Below are 17,828 nucleotides of genomic sequence, written 5' to 3' on the forward strand. Positions count from 1 at the left end.
GGAGGCCCACCATCCCCCAATCTACAGGTTGGCTCCTATTCTAAATACCTTTAAACTTAAGATCGAAAAAAGGGAAGAGAAATTTGATTAAAAAGTTAATTAGGAAAATGTCAATATTTCATTAAGATCGTGTTTTTCATTGATTTCGCATTACAGTTGCCAAGTACCCACAATCCTCCACCATATCCAAGAAGACAAATGCCACGGGACCAAACGAGCTAATGCCCCACTGTGAGTTCAAATAATCAAAAAAGATACCACCAAAACTCTAGCGACAACCACACCTATTATTTCACCTTGTTTGTGAGACAACAGCTGACTCCCTTTTAAGTGCAATTTAGAATAGAAATTACATTTTCGTTTTTTTAACGGAAGTCCCATGTTAATGCCTCTCCCACAATTGAAATTCACCTCCCAGGGCAAAAAGACGTGTGCTGGATATAGGGATTGCATTAAACAGGATAAAAATGTGCTTTTGGTGTGAAGTTGCTCTGGGAGACAGAGTGGCTCCATTTGTGTAATGAGAAGAGAACAGCCCAATAAGGAACATGATGTGGGGAGGAAAGAAAAGGAAGAGAATGGAGATGGCCCCCAAGCAAAGGAAACACAAGTTACATCATAAATGGGGAAAAATTAAAACAAACCCCTTATTTATCAGAATTTTGTAAACATGTTAAATAACTAATGAATCTGTTTGCTACTCGCAAATGACAAGCAGTATATTGACGTCAAGCCCTGGCAGTAAGTGGTCAGATTTTCAGAGTTTACTGGATGAGCTGAGCTGTGGGAGGTGAGGAACAAAGTAAGGGGAAAACGAAGGGACAGAGGCAGGTTTGTCTGAATGCCTCTAAGGACTTAGGTGATGTCAGCCACGTTCTAGGATTGCAGTCTGGAATATCTAAGCAGGAGTACTGCATTGTCACTATATCATGCCCAAAATATCAACTAGATATGCGCAGGAGAACTTGGCGGCCAGCTAGGTAGCAATTAACAATTGTTAAAGGCAAATCTAGGGTCTTGAAGTGGTACTGGCTGATTCTAGACATGTAGAAGAGGACTTTGAATTGCCAGAGGAGGTAAGGCTGAGGTAACAAAAAAAAGTATCAACGTGTACACTTTGTAGTACTGTAAAACCTGCTTATTTAAGAAGGAAACATCTCTTCTCCATTCACTGAGCGTTTTGGACACCCTATAGGATCTCGAAGTTGGGGAAAAAATTCTGCTCACTGCATAAAGTGTGGTCTAGAAAAGGCTGATGATATCCACATGTTCATGGAGTGCCCTACGATCCAAAAGTATTGGGAAGGTGTGGGTAAGACAATTCCCAATATCCTATGATTGGTTATCAAGGTGATCCTTCAACTAACCATTTTGGGGGCAGGGATGAGTCTCACAGCACCACCTGTGTGACTGTGTCCCTCTGCGCTCTGCCACCGCCGTAGCCTTGGCCCCTCTACCTGCATTGCGTTATCTGTAAATTGTCTTGTTGTTTTGGTGTTTTCTGCTGTTCCCTTTTGCCTCTCTGTTCCCTTGCCTTGCCTTCTGTGCCCCTCACCTGGCCCCCACTGGTGCCATTCTCTTTGTGCCCCCGTTATTTTGGCCTTTTTTCTCCCATTTTTTCCCCGCTGCTGCTTGCCTATTCGCCCTCTCGCTCCCGCCTCCCAGCTGCTCCTCCCTCCCACCCCCCTTTATAATGGTGGCCATGACAACCGATGCCGCTACGATGCCAGCAGCCTCCACGCACTCAACGCCGGCCGATCCCACACCTGCTTCGAGGCCACCCCTAGGCGGACCCATGGACCCTTTGCTTGCTGGAAAGGCCACCACACCAGCCTCCAAACCACCTCGACGCCCACAGGGATAGGTCGCAACAGCCTCTAATGCCTTCTACTCAACACCCGCTCCGCCCGCAAACACGCCATGGAACTCTGGGACCTACTCGACTCCACCTCTCCAGACATCACCTTCCTGACGGAGACCTGGATGAACCCCTACTCGGCACCCGACATCGCTATAGCCATCCCTGGCAGCTACAAGATCATCCGCAGGGACCGCACCAACGGAACAGGAGGAGGTTTTGCCAACATCCACAGAAACACGCTCAGAATAACGACCAGCACCAACGACACAATTATCACGGCCGAACACCTGCACTTCCAGATCCACACCGACTCCAACACCACCCTCAGAGGAACCCTCATCTACAGACCACCCTCAGGTCCGCGGGCACAGTTCAGCGACTCCATCGCCGACTTCGTCAGCACACATGCCCTTGTGTCCACAGACTACATCCTCCTCAGAGACCTGAACTTCCACCTCGAGAACACCAACGACAGCAACTCCACCACCCTGCTCGACAACCTTGACAACCTCGTACTCAAACAACTCATCATGACCCCCACCCACTCCTCCGGACACACGCTCGACCCTGTCTTCTCAGACAGCAACCACATCACCTTCAGCCACACCACTGAACTACACTGGACTGACCACAGTTGCTTCCACTTCACCTTCGAGAAGCCATTAACACATCACTGCACGCAACGGGCCCCCCACCGCAGCTGGAGCAAAGTCACCGAAGACCAGCTAGTCACCGCCCTCGCCCAAAACCCACCAACGGACACTGCCAACACCGACTCCACCTCCCTCAACCTCAGGCAATGGATTGACGACTGCGCCAACACTCTCTCCCCGATCAAGAAACCCTCAAACAGACGCTCCGACAGGAAAGCCATCTGGTTCACCGCCGACCTCCAGGCATCCAAGCAGATCTGACGTAGGCTTGAGACGAAGTGGCACCATGAACAGACACCAGACAGCAACACAGCCTACAAGAACGCCATCCGCAGACACCACCAACTCATCCGTACCGCCAAAAGGACATCCTTCAAAGAGCACATTGACAACAATGCACAGAACAGCAAAGAGCTCTTCAACATCGTGAAAGAACTCTCCAACCCTAGCTCCAACGACATTCTGCCATCACAGGACCTCTGCAACTCCCTAGCCACCTTCTTCCACTGCAAGATCGCTTACATCCACAACAGCTTCAGCAACTACACCTCATCAACATCAACCCCCTGCTTTCTTGGACCCACGTCAACGATGAAGACACTATCAAAACCATGAACACCATCCACTCCGGTTCACCATCTGACCCCTGCCCACACCACATCTTCAACGAAGCAAGATCCACAATCGCACCCCATCTCCGCAAAACCATCAACAGCTCCTTCGAGACCACCACCTTCCTGGAGAGCTGGAAGCACGCCGAGATCAACGCCCCACTCAAGAAACCCAAAGCTGACCCCAAGGATCTCAAGAACATTCATCCCATCTCCCTCCTCCCTTTCCCGGCAAAAATCATCGAGAAGATCATCAACAGACAACTGACCTCCTTCCTCAAAAAGAACAACATCCTGGACCTGTCCCAATCTAGCTTCCGCAAAAACCACAGCACCGAAACAGCCCTCATCGCCGCAACTGACGACATGAAGGCCATGATGGACAACGGAGAAGCCGTGGCCCTCATCCTCCTGGACGTCTTGGCCGCCTTCGACACCATCTGCCACCACACCCTCTGCACACGCCTCCACAATGCAGGGATCCGCAATAAGCACTGGACTGGACCACCTCTTTCCTCACCGGCAGAACCCAGAGTGTCCGCCTCCCCCCATTCCACTCTAAAGACTCCAAGATCATCTGCGGTGTACCCCAAGGATCGTCCCTCAGCCAAACACTCTTCAACATCTACATGGCACCGCTCGCCAACATCGCCAGATCGCACAATCTCAACATCGTTTCATACGCCAACGACATCCAGCTCATCCTCTCCCTCACAGAGGCCCCCACCACTGTCAAATCCAACCTCCAAGAAGGAATGAAGGCCATCGCCAAATGGATGATGATCAGCCGCCTAACACTGAACTCAGACAAGACGGAGGTCCTCATTATCGAATCCAGCCCCTCCGCCTGGGACAACTCATGGTGGCCGGCCACACTGGGAGCTGCACCGACGCCCACGAACCACGCACGCAACCTGGGAGTTCTCCTGGACTCCGCTCTGTCTATGACCCAGCAAGTGAACGCCATCTCCTCCTTCTGCTACAACACCCTACGCATGCTCCGCAAGATCTACAGATGGATCCCCACCAACACCAGAAGGACAGTCACCCAGGCCCTTGTCACCAGCAGACTGGACTACGGCAACGCTCTCAACGCAGGCACATCAGCCAAACTCCAGAAATGACTAAAATGCATGCAGAACGCCTCTACACGCCTCATCTTCGACATCCCCCGCCACAGCCACATCACAGGCCACCTCAAAGACCTTCACTGGCTCCCCGTCAACAAAGGGATCACCTTCAAGATCCTCACCCACGCCCACAAATCTCTCCACAACACCCGACCAGCTTACCTTAACAAACGACTCACCTTCTACACCCCGAACCGCCAGCTTCGCTCCGCTGACCTCGCCCTCGCCTCCATCCCCTGCATTCGTCGAGCGCCGGCGGTGGCAGATCGTTCACCCATCTCGCCACAAAAACCATCCGCCTTCTACAGACCCAGGACCTGCTGGCCTTCAAGGGAAACTCCTCAAGACCTGGCTGTTCGAGCAGGCAGCAGCACACCCTCCCCCCCCCCCCCCCCCCCCCCCCCGCCAGCACCTTGAGACCCTCACGGGTGAGTTGTGCACTCTTCAAATGTACTGACTGGTTGATTGAGTCTGAGAAGCTAAGTAATGTCAATAGGAAGTTGTTCTATCTGGTACTGTTGGCAAGGAGAGAAATCTGTAGAAAATGGTTATCTAACATAACATATCACTTACGACAGCTAAGTGGCTGAATCTGTAATGCATGCCTTAAAAATGGATACATGTTACATCCACCAAAAGATCTAAGTTATGACATATAAATATTCTGAGTTTCAATATTCTGTTAATGACATTGCTACCACTCGATATCCCTGATTCGATATTCAGATCCCACACCCATTATAGAAAAACCTTAGACATGGAGGCCATAACAAGCATGAAATTGTTATCTTCCCGCCATTTCTGTCAGAGTTCACCAGATGACCTTTTCTGTGCTACTCTAAACCTCCCAGTATTAAAGGTATAAAAATCGAATCTCCATCAGGAAATGCAGGCATTAATGCAATCACCAGATCGACCCAGCATGCAGAGCCACAAATCCTCACCTCTGAGAAGTTTGAGTTGAGATCTCAGCCCATGGGGATCGCCTGACTCCTGATCCTGACATTTACTAGATTTGTGCAAGTTCTGAGAGGAGTCTCCACCCCTGGACACTGCCTGACCTCTCTTACATTGTACCATCCCTAGGTGCAGCCATGGCCCCTAGATACTGCCTGACCCCTGACCATGACCTTTCTTACGTTGTACCATCCCTGGGTGCAGTAATGGCCCCTAGACACTGCCTGACCCCTGACCTTTCTTACATTGTACCATCCCTGGGTGCAGCCATGGCCCCTGGACGCTGCCTGACTCACGACCCAGACCTTTCTTCAGCTTTGCAACTAGAATTGCCAGAAATTCAAGGCCTCACAACTTCACATGCATTTTAATTAAGTTTGAAAGTGTGAAACTGACCAAGTTTAAAAAACAAGAGAGTCAATAAAGGTGCACTGGGTGGGGCAGGAATGTTGCTATTGCTCTGCCGAGCTGTGAGCATTCCAATCAGACGCATTTACATTTACCTTTTTTCCCCTCTGTCAGAAGTTGCACCGCAAAGATGGCGCATCTGCCAAGCATTTGCCCTTTGCGGTTCCCCACTCTCACTAAGGTAGGAGGCAGCCCTGAGTGACAGCGAGGAAACACTATTCCCTACAGCTTAAGTACCCATTCTGGATGTAATACGGACATTCAGCTGTAGGTAATGTCAAGTTTTCCTTCACCTGAAACAAGGAAACTGCTTTTTTTTTGCGAGCATTGCAAATGTTTCAGCTTTCCCCTTTTGCCTTATAAAGACCATTCAATAAAGATTCTGTTTACTTATCAAAGGAGCTATCCGTCCACATCAGATGCTCAGACTCATTTTTGGACGCAAAATGAGGCAAATAACTGGAAGTTTGGCCAGTGGGAGGTTTTGGGATAATAAAATAAATGAAGTTTTGGGTAGCACCGCCTGTCACAACCCACTCAAGAGCGCTGGGCGAGAAAGACGCAGAACAGGAAGTTGTAAACTTCTGAATCGAGGAGCTTTGAAGACCAGCCAGATGCGTAGGATTAGCCTAGATCAGGCCCAAGTTGCATTGTTGCCATTCTTTCTGTTACTGGAATTATCCCAATACCTGTTAGAGGAATGGAGCTAAAAGCGACTGAAGGACAAAGAGTAGGAACCCTAGTTTAGGGGAAACATGGGACGAAAGAGAAGCCGTCTGCAGTTCCCCTAAAATGTTGCTGAGGCCCATTCTGCCTCTTTCAGTCGAGATACATTTGAAGGGTGTGTTTCAAAAATTGACAAGGCCAGCCAATTTTTCAAAGATTCCATCACTGTCAGTCTCATTTCCAGGAAAGTTTGACACCCCCTCTGGCAGAAGCAAAGGGGCTTGCCCCCATGAAGAGAAAGAAAGGGAAGAAAACAGCTCTTTGGCAGCCGACAGCACGCGGCCAGCAGGAAAAGCAGATGCAACGAGGGGGAAGCGAAGCGCGGCAATGGAACAAACAAGATGTTTGTGTTTTTTTTAATTTAGTATTAAATATAGAATTTTAAGCAGCGACTAGATATGAGTACTGTAGAAATAAAAAGGTAACGACGGTGACATTTAAAGAGAACAATTAATTGACAGACAAAAAGGCAAAACTAAACGTCTGGAGAGAGATTAATCATGACAGATTCAAAACTTTCTTCAGGAGAAATATCCCTTTTCGTTCGAAAACACTCCCAGCATTCTTTGCTTCTTCTTCTGTGAAAAAAACATACCTGGTAAAAAAAATACGTTTCTATCTTAATTTGATTATTGCAGTCACTCAAACAAGAGAAAAACACTGGTAAATCCCTCTGTGCTAGAGTGTTCCCAAGACAGTGGACATGGATGCTGCCAGCTTGCTGCCTTCTGAAACCATAACCTTCATCGCTTCAGTAGAACCATTGCCACCCAAAAGCAGTAACTATGGCTTTTGGGCCGAATTACGAGTTTGTTGGTACACAGGACCTACAAACTCACAGTGGAGGAGCAGTGGCGAGGGGGGACCATCGCACCAGCGGTCCGACTGCCGTATTATGACTATGGGGGTTGGACCGCCATTGGACTGCCGCAAGCGCCAAGGATCCATGATCAATGGCTTTGGCGTGGCGGTCTTGATGCCGCAATATGGGCGATGGAGCCGCTGCGGCACCGCCAAACATATTATGAGTTTCGTCATCACCAGCCGTCTCATGGCAGTTCTTATGGCATTAAAATGCTGTTGGTAAGGACTGTTCCCTCAGGGCCTAGGAATGCATGCAGGGGGCACAAGGTGTGCGCCCCATCTGCACACACCCACAGTTCCAGCGCGGCATGGGCTTTACAGTCCATGCCGTGCTGGAACGTGCTGTGGCAGGCCCATGGCTTTGCCTTTCTATGGCTCTCCTATGAGCCTTTTAAAGGCAGCACCGAGGGCCCGCTGCCACAGGACAGCCCGCCCAGTTTGCAACTTGTAATCCGGTGGGCAGTCGGCTTTGGCGGTGTGGGAGCGGGGCAATGGCATTGCAGCCTGCTCTCACACTGCCCAAGTGATAATTAGGCCATTAGTATCCAAGGTGGCTCTATTTTGGCACATTATTCCAGAGTCATGGCACTAGATAATTAGGGGGACACCTCTCCAACTGGGTTGTAAATATTTGCTTTTTAGGCTTAATCATAACAATACTTAATGATTTCCTGCCTGACAATATGGTTTCTTATATGCTTTATCACAGTATGGTCCAGATGTATCATCAAAGTCAATTACGTAACTTTAACCTATGTGGACGCACACAAATCTTTTTCAGGTTTGTACCATTTCTTTGATTGCAAGCCCTGTTATTCACAAAATTCCATGGCTTGCAGCCACAAGGTGTTTTTTTGGTATAATTTAAGCCCATTTTTGAGTTTGAAAAGCCTTTCTGACTCACAAAATACCTTTAGTGATCCATACCATATTGAAAATAGGAGGTGGTGTAAAGAGAGCATTGCCTCGGAATTGCAATTCGGTATGGCATGTTTCTTGTCGCCACAAATCATTGATACGTTATCAACACCTAAGAGGAGTTGGTAAGTGATTCTCAACGGGGAAGGCGTCCCTATGGCAAATGGCGTCGGACATTGTCAGGAGGAGAATGCCTGCTTCCCAAAAAGCAAGAAACACCAAAGGGCCTTGACTCCACTCTGTATGGCTGAGTCACTATATAATAACAAAACAGAACAATTGCAAATACTGAGCAAAAATCCTAAACTTATTTAATTACCCGAACCAAAGAATAAAACATATAGGTCCACACTTTCTACTGAGCCATCAATTATTTTATTTGGCAAAAATCTTTCAATTCAGTTTATCAAAAATTGCTTTTATATAACATGAGCATTAACAATGAATACAAAAAGGAAATATATACACAAGACTAAATATCGCAATCTCCAAAACACCTCCCCACATTCAATGCAAACCTTCAGACATACCTCATACGAATTCACCAAACACTTATACCACACACTCACACCATACAACTGCCACACCAGGGTGGGCCTAGCCACACTATACAATCACTTTTAAGTGTCCCCAGACCTGGTGGGTCAAATTAAAAAAAACAGGGTCAAACAACCAAAAGAATCCAAAAAACTCTCACTGAAGTGTAGAAATTAATTCTGATGGCCACCATTTCCTACATCTAACAGCTATTTCATTACACTAGTGGATAAATAGCATAACATGGCTTGTTTGACAAAACAAAAAAAGGGTCCACACGTATCAAACCCAACTATTTGTAGGGTTCTCATCAGGACCAAGAAGTTCTAGAAAGAGAGAAAACAACAGTTCATGTTTAGATAGGTTCCTACGACCATTTACTTGAAAAAAGCACATCCCAAAGGCACATTCCGCCTACCTTATTGAATAGACAGACCAAATCTGCTGCCTTAAAACAACAATGATCTAAGTGTTCTGGAAGAGACAGACAAAAGACAAAAAACAGCCTTAACACCTAAAGTCACACTGAAATACTAATCCAACGTGGATAGGAAGAGACTGATAGTCACTTACCAAACAGGGGTTCTTGTGTGTATCTTCCCTGAAATGAGGTGCCGGTTCATGGGAACCCTGCCAAAGAATGGCAGACGTCTTAGTACATGATGTAATATCCTACGCGTCATGTTGCTTCCACCCAGCGTTGTCAAGCTTACCTCGATATCACGACGAGATAGCACTGGCCGCTTTACTCCATATTTCCAGTTTATGCACCAATCTGTGGGCCAGATTTCAATCCTTTATTTAGTTTCTTGAACCCATTAAGGCCCAGAACAAAGGTGAATAGAAGTGCCCCGCAAACTCATTACCTTTTGAAATGATTCTCCTGCGTTAAAAAAACACCGTACACGTCCTCAAAGTCTGGCGTGTGACGTTGTACCCGCAGAGAATGATTGGATATGGGGGTAGCTGAGGATTGTAGTATTTGAACTATCCGCCGGCAAACCAATGCCGAATGGATGAGCGGGCTGCGCTGAGTCGCCCACTGGGCATTGCCACGTTTTCAATTTGGCCACAGCGCATGTACGTGTCATGGTGCCTCGTTGTCAAGGAAACCAGGGACGCTCACAACTTTATTGATGGTTCCCGAACATCCCGTGCAACATCTCCGGGCTATAACCAAGTGCTCCAATTCCTGCATTAGATGTTAGTAAGTACGACAGCAAAGCCGTAATATTCTGACATGCTTAAAAAGTCAATGCAGTGCATCATCATCCAAATTCCCCTCAATAATCATTAAGGTTACTTAAAAGCGAGTCCTTCACAGTATCACCCATATTGTGGATAAAGCCACTCGTGTAACAATACTCTTCAATGCCACCTCCTCAAGCGGCCTAAAGAAACACGATCTCATAAGTAATATCCTCACGGCAACCACAAGTTTATTCTATGGTAAAAACAATTAGGTTGGCTTTCCCTTAGGCGGACGTCCCTTGAACTTATACGTGGTGCATAACAGGGGTGAAACAAACCTCCGCGTTCATCATTAGAGGTGTAGCAACAGTTTTAAGCTTTACATCATACAGATGGAGGGCATGCATCCCCTTCCATCCATGTTCGTCATAAAAGTAGTGACAACAGAATTAGCACCATGGATGTCGGGCTATACATCATTCCAATGGCCTAAATGACCCACAGTACGACTAACCCGTCCAGATTTCCACAAATTTGGATGATGATGCATTGCATTGACTTTTTAAGCATGTCAGAATATTACGGCTTTGCTGTCTCACCTACTAACATCTAATGCAGGAATTCGAGCTCCTGGTTATAGCCCGTAGATGTTGCACGGGATGTTTGGGAACCATCAATAAAGCTGTAAGCATCCGTGGTTTCCTTGACAACGAGGCACAGTGACACGTACATGCGGTGTGGCCAATTGAAAACGTGGCAACGCCCAGTGTGCGGCTCAGCGCAGCCCGCTCATCCATTCGGCATTGGTTTGCCGGCGGATAGTTCAAATACTGCAATCCCCAGCTACCCCCCATATCCCATCATTCTCTGCGGGTACGACGTCACACGCCAGACTTTGAGGACGTGTACGGTGTTATTTTAACTACAGGAGAATCATTTCAAAAGGTAAAGAGTTTGCGGGGCACTTCTCTTCACCTTTGTTCTCGGCCTTAATGGATTCAAGAAACTAAATAAAGGATTGAAATCTCGCGCACAGATAGGTGCATAAACTGGAAACATGGAATAAAGCGGCCAGTGATTTCTCATCGTGATATCGAGGTAAGCTTGACAATGCTGGGTGGAAGCAACATGGCACGTAGGATATTACATCATGTACTAATACATCTGCCATTCTTTGGCAGGGTTCCCCTGAACCGGCACCTCATTTCAGGGAAGTTACATACAAGACCCCTGTTTGGTAAGTGACTATCAGTCTCTTCCTTTCCACATTGATTTAGTATTTCAGTGTGACGTTAGGTGTTAAGATTGTTTTTTGTCTTTTGTCTGTCTCTTCCAGAACACTTAGATCGCTGTTGTTTTAAAGCAGCAGATTTGGTCTGTCTATTCAATAAGGTAGGCGGAATGCGCCGTTGGGATGTGCTTTTTTCAAGTAAATGGTCGTAGGAACCTATCTAAACATGAACTGATGTTTTCTCTCTTTCTGGAACTTCTTGGTCCTGATGAGAACCCTACAAATAGTTGGGTTCGAAACGCGTCAGCCCCGCTTTTGTTTTGTCAAACAAACCATGTTATGTTATTTATCCACTGGTGTAGTGAAATAGCTGTTAGATGTTTGAAATTGTGGCCAATCAGAATTATTTTCTGCCCTTCAGTGAGAGCTTATTGGATTCATGTGGTTGTTTGACCCTGTTTTTTTTAATGTGATCCACCAGGTGGGGGGACACTTAAAAGTGATTGTATAGTGTGGCTAGACCCGCCCTGGTGTGGCGGTAATATGGTGTGAGTGTGTGGTATAAGTGTTTGGTGAATTCATATGAGGTATGTCTGAAGGTTTGCATTGAATGTGGGGAGGTGTCTTGGAGATTGAGAAATAAGTCTTGTGTATATATTTCCTTTTTGTATTCATTGTTAATGCACATGCATATAAAAACAATTTTTGATACACTGAACTGAAAGATTTTTGCCAAATAAAATAATTGAGGGCTCAGTAGAAAGTGTGGACCTATATGTTTTATTCTTAGGTTCGTGTAATTAAACAAGTTTAGTACTTTTGCTCAGTATTGGCAATTGTTCTGTTTTGCTCTCCAAAAAGCGGCACTGGTTCCTATAAGGCACAGAGGTCACGCAAAAAAAAAAATTCTCCCCTTGGGTATACCAATGGGGAGGTGGGGGGTGTCACAAAGAGCACTCTGCTTAATTTATACTTATTTAAGTATCTCTTTCTGTGACCCCGGCCACTGGACGTTTTGCGATGCGACCTAGTAATATGCGGTTTGCATTGCAAAACCAGAGAAAGATCACAAAATGTTGGTGCGAAATTTGCATCCACTATTTGCAAATAGTCTCTTTGGGGCACATGCACCAAGACTTTCTCTATCTCCCGTTTGCAAATGGAAAAAGGCCTTTTCAGATCAACTTACCTTTTGTCATCTGCAATTAAGGTAACCGCAAGTTTTTTTAAATTACCTAAGTTGCAAATGCATTTAGAGAATCGCAATTTGAAAATCCCTATTTGCCAATGCATGTAGCCTTTTCTAAATGCGAACTGTGCATTTAGGAAATGCTAATTACCATCAACTTCAAGTTGCACAAAAAAGCATTTTTCAAAGTGGCATGCTACATGCCCTTAGGGCATGTGTGTGCCTCACATGTGCACCCACCTTTTTTGGGGGGGTGCTTCAGGGGAGCCTTAAGCCCCCGGGCACCCTTGGATTTGCATTCGCATTTTGTAATTACCAATTTGGTAATCGCAATTTGCGAATGCATCACCATTCATTCCTATGGGCCCAGGCCTATAGGAATGAATTGAGTCACATTAGCTTATAGCAAATCGCTATTAGCTAATGTTCAGGAATTTTATTTGCGATTGCCAAATAGCGATTCCTTAAAAATCGCTATTTGATAATCTCAAATGAGGAGTTTGATGCATGTGCCCCTTAGGCCCTAATAGTTGTGACATGGAGCTGCACTGGGGTAAAACAGAAATGTGATAGCATAAGGCTGCATCCCCGACCTGGGAGGTGTGAACACAAGAAGTTGTCACAGGAAAGGTTAAACAATAGGACTCTGTTAGGTTCACAGGAATTTCAAAATTGAAATTGAAGCAAAGGGCAACGTAGGGTTGACAGGACTTTGGAAAAGTAAGGATTGCAGCACAGTGTCACATATAGTTAAACAAAAGTTTTCTCAATAAAGGTTTAAACAAATTGCTATTCAATTTAAACAGGAAGTTGTCATAGTAATTTATTGCTGTAGGGTGGGATTGTATAGGATGGATTAGCAAGGAGTTGCATTAATGACTGCAGCATAGGACCTTACAAGGTCAATGGGAAGATATCAGAGTCATGGTTGCCATGTCATGCACGGTTATATAGGGTTACATGAAGTTGTCCTTATAAACGGCTGCAGCATAAGCTACAAATGATTAAAATGGACTTTTCACAGGAGGGGATGCAGCTCGGGGAAGGGAGATGTGAACACGGGTTGTAACAGCAATGCTGCATCACGGGTAAGACAGGTATCTATAATCATTTTTCAGAATGAGCTACGGGTCGTGAGCATAGGAAAAACTGCCTCAGTGGGGTATGAACACCGGAAGTTGGCTAAGCGTTTCAGCTTAGCCTAGGGACTGAGAGATGCGAACAAAGGATGAGTAGCGACCCGGTACTGGGAGATGTGAAATGAGGAAGCTATCTCAGAAAGAGTTGCTGCACATGTAATGCCCAGGATTTTACAGTTTGGATTTCTCTGTTTAGGATCTGCTTCAGGGGTATTTTATGGCATGGGTAAAGTGGGCCATTGCCTGGGGCCCGGCCCTTTCAAGGTGCCACCTAGAAAAAAGACCTGCTGTAAAAAAAGGGCATAAAGAATGAATTCCTTTTACGTTTGACTGCCAAGCACGCCACAGAAGGTTAATGAGCACGTCTGGCCTGCCCAACCTTATTCCTGGCACTCTCAGGCAGTTGGTGTCAATTTAATTAAAGAATAATCTGACATAGCAGGCAAACCATTCTATTGGGCTTCTTGGCACATGAGCGGGCTGAAAAATATAGACCAGCTGTACAGTGGTGGCCTCCTTAAATTATTTCAGACACTAAGGGCCTGATTGCGAGTTTGACAGTGCGGCGGAGGGACTGCCCCACCGCCGCACCGCCATACGGCCCGTCGTATAATTACTTTTTTAGTCACTGGCGGGCATTTCCTTTGCCATTCCCATAGGCACCGCCATGGGAACGGCAAAAAAAGTTCCAGCATGACATGGACTGTGAAGGGCAGGCACACATGGGTGCACATGTTGTGCCCCTCTGGGTGCATCCACATGGAGTGAGGCACAAGGGAGCCCTGTAGGGCACCCTTTCTTTCCTCACTGCCACTGTTCTCATGGAGAAAAGACCTCCATGAAATCAGTGGCGGTGAGGAAAGTCGTAATATGCTTGGAGGAACCGCAGTGGTCCCGCCTCGCATATTGATGCCTCTTGACTGCTGCGCCACCGCTAGGGGATGGCGGTCCCAGCGCGGTACGACGGGCATGGTTGTAATGTGGCAGTTAGAAGACCACCACCGCCGTCCCACCATGAGTCTGGCGGTCCACCGCCAGACTCGTAATTTAGCCCTAAAAGTTGAATTTAGTCTCTGCAATGCTGATCGTAGGTGGTATCGTCAACTGGCCCATTTGTATTTGTGCCTCGCTGGCTCCCCCACCAGTGGTGCTACTGATCTCCTTACTCCAGTGCCTCGAGATTGGAGTCATTTCAGGAGAGTGGTTTCTAGGTGTTAAATATGCGGGAAATATAAGTCCGACAATAATATCATTTCAAGCACGCTTTCCATTATTTCATCTTGTTTAGTCAGCTATTTCAGTATTCGTCCCTTGAAATTGTCTCTTCCTCTCCTTAGGTATCCGAAGGCCAGGACTGTCAGGGAGTCGAATGCCCCTCAATCAGAAGAAAACGCCACAGGTAAGTATTTCTGCTTTTCTTTTTTTTTATTTAATATAGTTTCTTTTATTTCAGGGAGGCGTTGTGAGGAACGAGAGCCTATTAATTGCACCGACCTAACCCCTCACCAAGTGTGTGGAAGGTTCTTTTAAATCAAAAGGAACAATGCAACTTGCATTTTAAAACTAAAGACCTTCTCCTTTGTCTGCGAAATTAGCTTAACTGAAAATTCCAATGGTAAAAACAAGGTAAAATGCCTTTTTACTATCTCTTCTGTCCTCCCATCTACAGTTTGACAGTTAGGCGGTATTACTTCAGGTCTCTTCTTTGCACTATCCTTTAATTCTGCTTCCCTCTCTACCCCCACTACTTTACTATCTCTTACTCGCAGCAAACAAGCACCTACCAGGGCGAGCCACATTCCTTCTGGAACGTGGCGGAGTGTCTTATTCTGACGGTGGCCTCTCAGCTTCTCTTGCGGCCCCACAAACTGTTTCGGTTTCCCCGTTACATCTGTCTCGGTCTTGACGGTTTCTCCCTTGATCCAGGCGTTCTCCGTCGACGCCAGTCTCCGCCATTCTCTTTCTGTTCTCTCTTTCTCTCCAACTGCGCCATTTGTCTTATGACGTCTTTCATTCTTCCCACGTGGTCTACAGCGTCTGGAGATTTGAAGGGTCTGACCCCTTGTGATAGAGTGTTTCAAGCCTGACTTTTGTCCCACAAGGATATATTTGTTTTATATTCTGTATTATGATCCTCTGTCACTGGCTGGAAACAAAGAAGAGAAGACTCATTATGGCTGGTGTTGGGGACCTGCCAAGAGAATTCATTGAGGTCTTCTTCGCTCCTTCGCTCTGGAGACAAACTATCATAATACTAGGTTATACTGGGCTCTCAATAAATAATGCAGTCAGGCCTTATCCTTAACATGACTATAATTATGTGGCGACAACTCGCCTGAAGACTGAGTGATGCTGCTTCTTGACCATGACATGGTGCTCAGGGAGTCAAGGTTAAAGTTCTTGTATTTCAAGATTTTGAACTGATACTGGACCCCATCGCAACTGAAACAGGCAAAGTGTTGTGGGTAAACGAAGATGTAAAGTAGATGGTAGTCAGGTAATAAATCCAAGTAAGATGTTTATTAGTTGGTTTCAATAAGATAAGTATTAGGTCCCACCAGGAGCTTGATGGATGTTGCTCAGCCCTCACTCACCAACTGACATTCTCCACACACACCAGACACACACACATTCTATTCACTCTGACATCACGCACAGCAGACATCTCACTCCTAAAAGCAGATAAATCTAGTTACAACACAAAGCCAGTATCCCATGATCACTTCTGAAAATGTGATGTTGACGACTGCAACTTATACCACGTCTTTTGGTCGTGCCCAGCATTTCAAAGTTACTGGACAGTAGTGTGGTTGCAATTACGAGTTTAGCCCCCAGTCAATACCCCCATTCACTTTATCTAGTAATCTTCCAGGAAACGTCTGATACACCAAACTTAAATACTCAAACTCACAGCTTGTTAGCTACCTCCCTAGCGATGGCCAAAATTTGCCTCTTTAGACATTGGTGCCAGACCTCCATAGCTACATGCAATCAGTGGTTTTTTGAGTTACACTGAGTGACCCACCAACAACAAACAAGCGCCTCTTAACCCTGCACCTCCCCTACTCTTCCTCATTTGGTTCCCTGTTACTCTAGACTAGTATCGCCTTATAGTTTACTCCTTCATGCAAATCTAGTGGCAGACATCCTCTAATAGATCTACACCCAGAACTGGTGGTCACACCTCTCACCATTGTGACAAAGATATTTCCTGACATATTATGTTCTTAGAAACCCCTCACTTCTCCCAAGATCATGGTCCCACACCTTGCTTCACCTCCTTTTCACAATTCCTCGCCTGGTCCCACATGTATACCGGACTCACATCAGCCCAAGGGATGTCACTTGTCCTATTTAACAGAAAATCCCTACCTAAGCTGCCCAGTAGACATATCATATATGCCGTAACCCTGGGACATGGGGAGGGAGCGAGGAGGAGGATTCTGTAGACTATGTGCTTATGTTCATTGATGTTTGTCATTGTTATCTCATCTTCATTGACCATGTGTTAGATGTTTTTATTGTTGATTTAGGTTCACCTTTAATGGATATATGTTTACACCCCCACCACACCCCTGGTGACTTTGATCATTTATTACATTGATGCCCCCTCCCCACTACCCTCATCTTACATCCCCTTCTTCTTTATCTAAAATGCGTGCATCAGAGGGTTTCAAAGTTTCCTGCAGGTCTTCAAAGACTCCTACAAATGATCATAGTGTTTACCTGTCAAGGGTCAGAAATGATTGTGATTGTTAGTTTCTTCAAGGCAAGCCTTTCATATTGAGACTCTGCTTGACGTATGCATGTGCCCCACCTCGAAATCTTATATTAATAAATACATGTAGCAATAAAGAAGAATCTGTCTCTATTCTTACTTCACCACACTTCTTCATCATTCCTCACTCTTTGCCTCTCTTCAGACCTATTTCCATATTACTAGGCACCTACTCTCCTCTATTTCAACTTTCTCTAGCGGGGCAGATGTATCAACATCTGTGTTTGCGATTCTCAAATAGTGATTTTTTGAGAATCGCTATTTGAGAATTGCAAAATGGGATGTATTTAAAAATTTGCAATTCTTTTGCGAATTCTTAATATTCCTTATTTGCGATTAGCAAATTGCGAAATTGTAATTAAGGAATACATTCCCATTCATTGCTATGGGCCAGGAGGCCCATAGGAATAGTTGGGAAGTCATTCTCAATTTGCGATTCGCAATTTGAGAATCACAAATTGAGAATAATTTCAAGGGTGCAACGGTGTCATAAGGACACCCTAATGCACCCCTGTAATGAACATGTGTGCACATATGGCGCACATACATGCCCTAAGGGCATGTATGTGCGCCACATGGCACCTTTACAAATGCCAAAAAGTGCATTTGTGAAAGAAATCGCAAATTACTCGCAA

This window comes from Lissotriton vulgaris, chromosome 2_1, assembly GCF_964263255.1.
Source record: "Lissotriton vulgaris chromosome 2_1, aLisVul1.2, whole genome shotgun sequence".
In the NCBI taxonomy this organism is placed as follows: Eukaryota; Metazoa; Chordata; class Amphibia; order Caudata; family Salamandridae; genus Lissotriton; species Lissotriton vulgaris.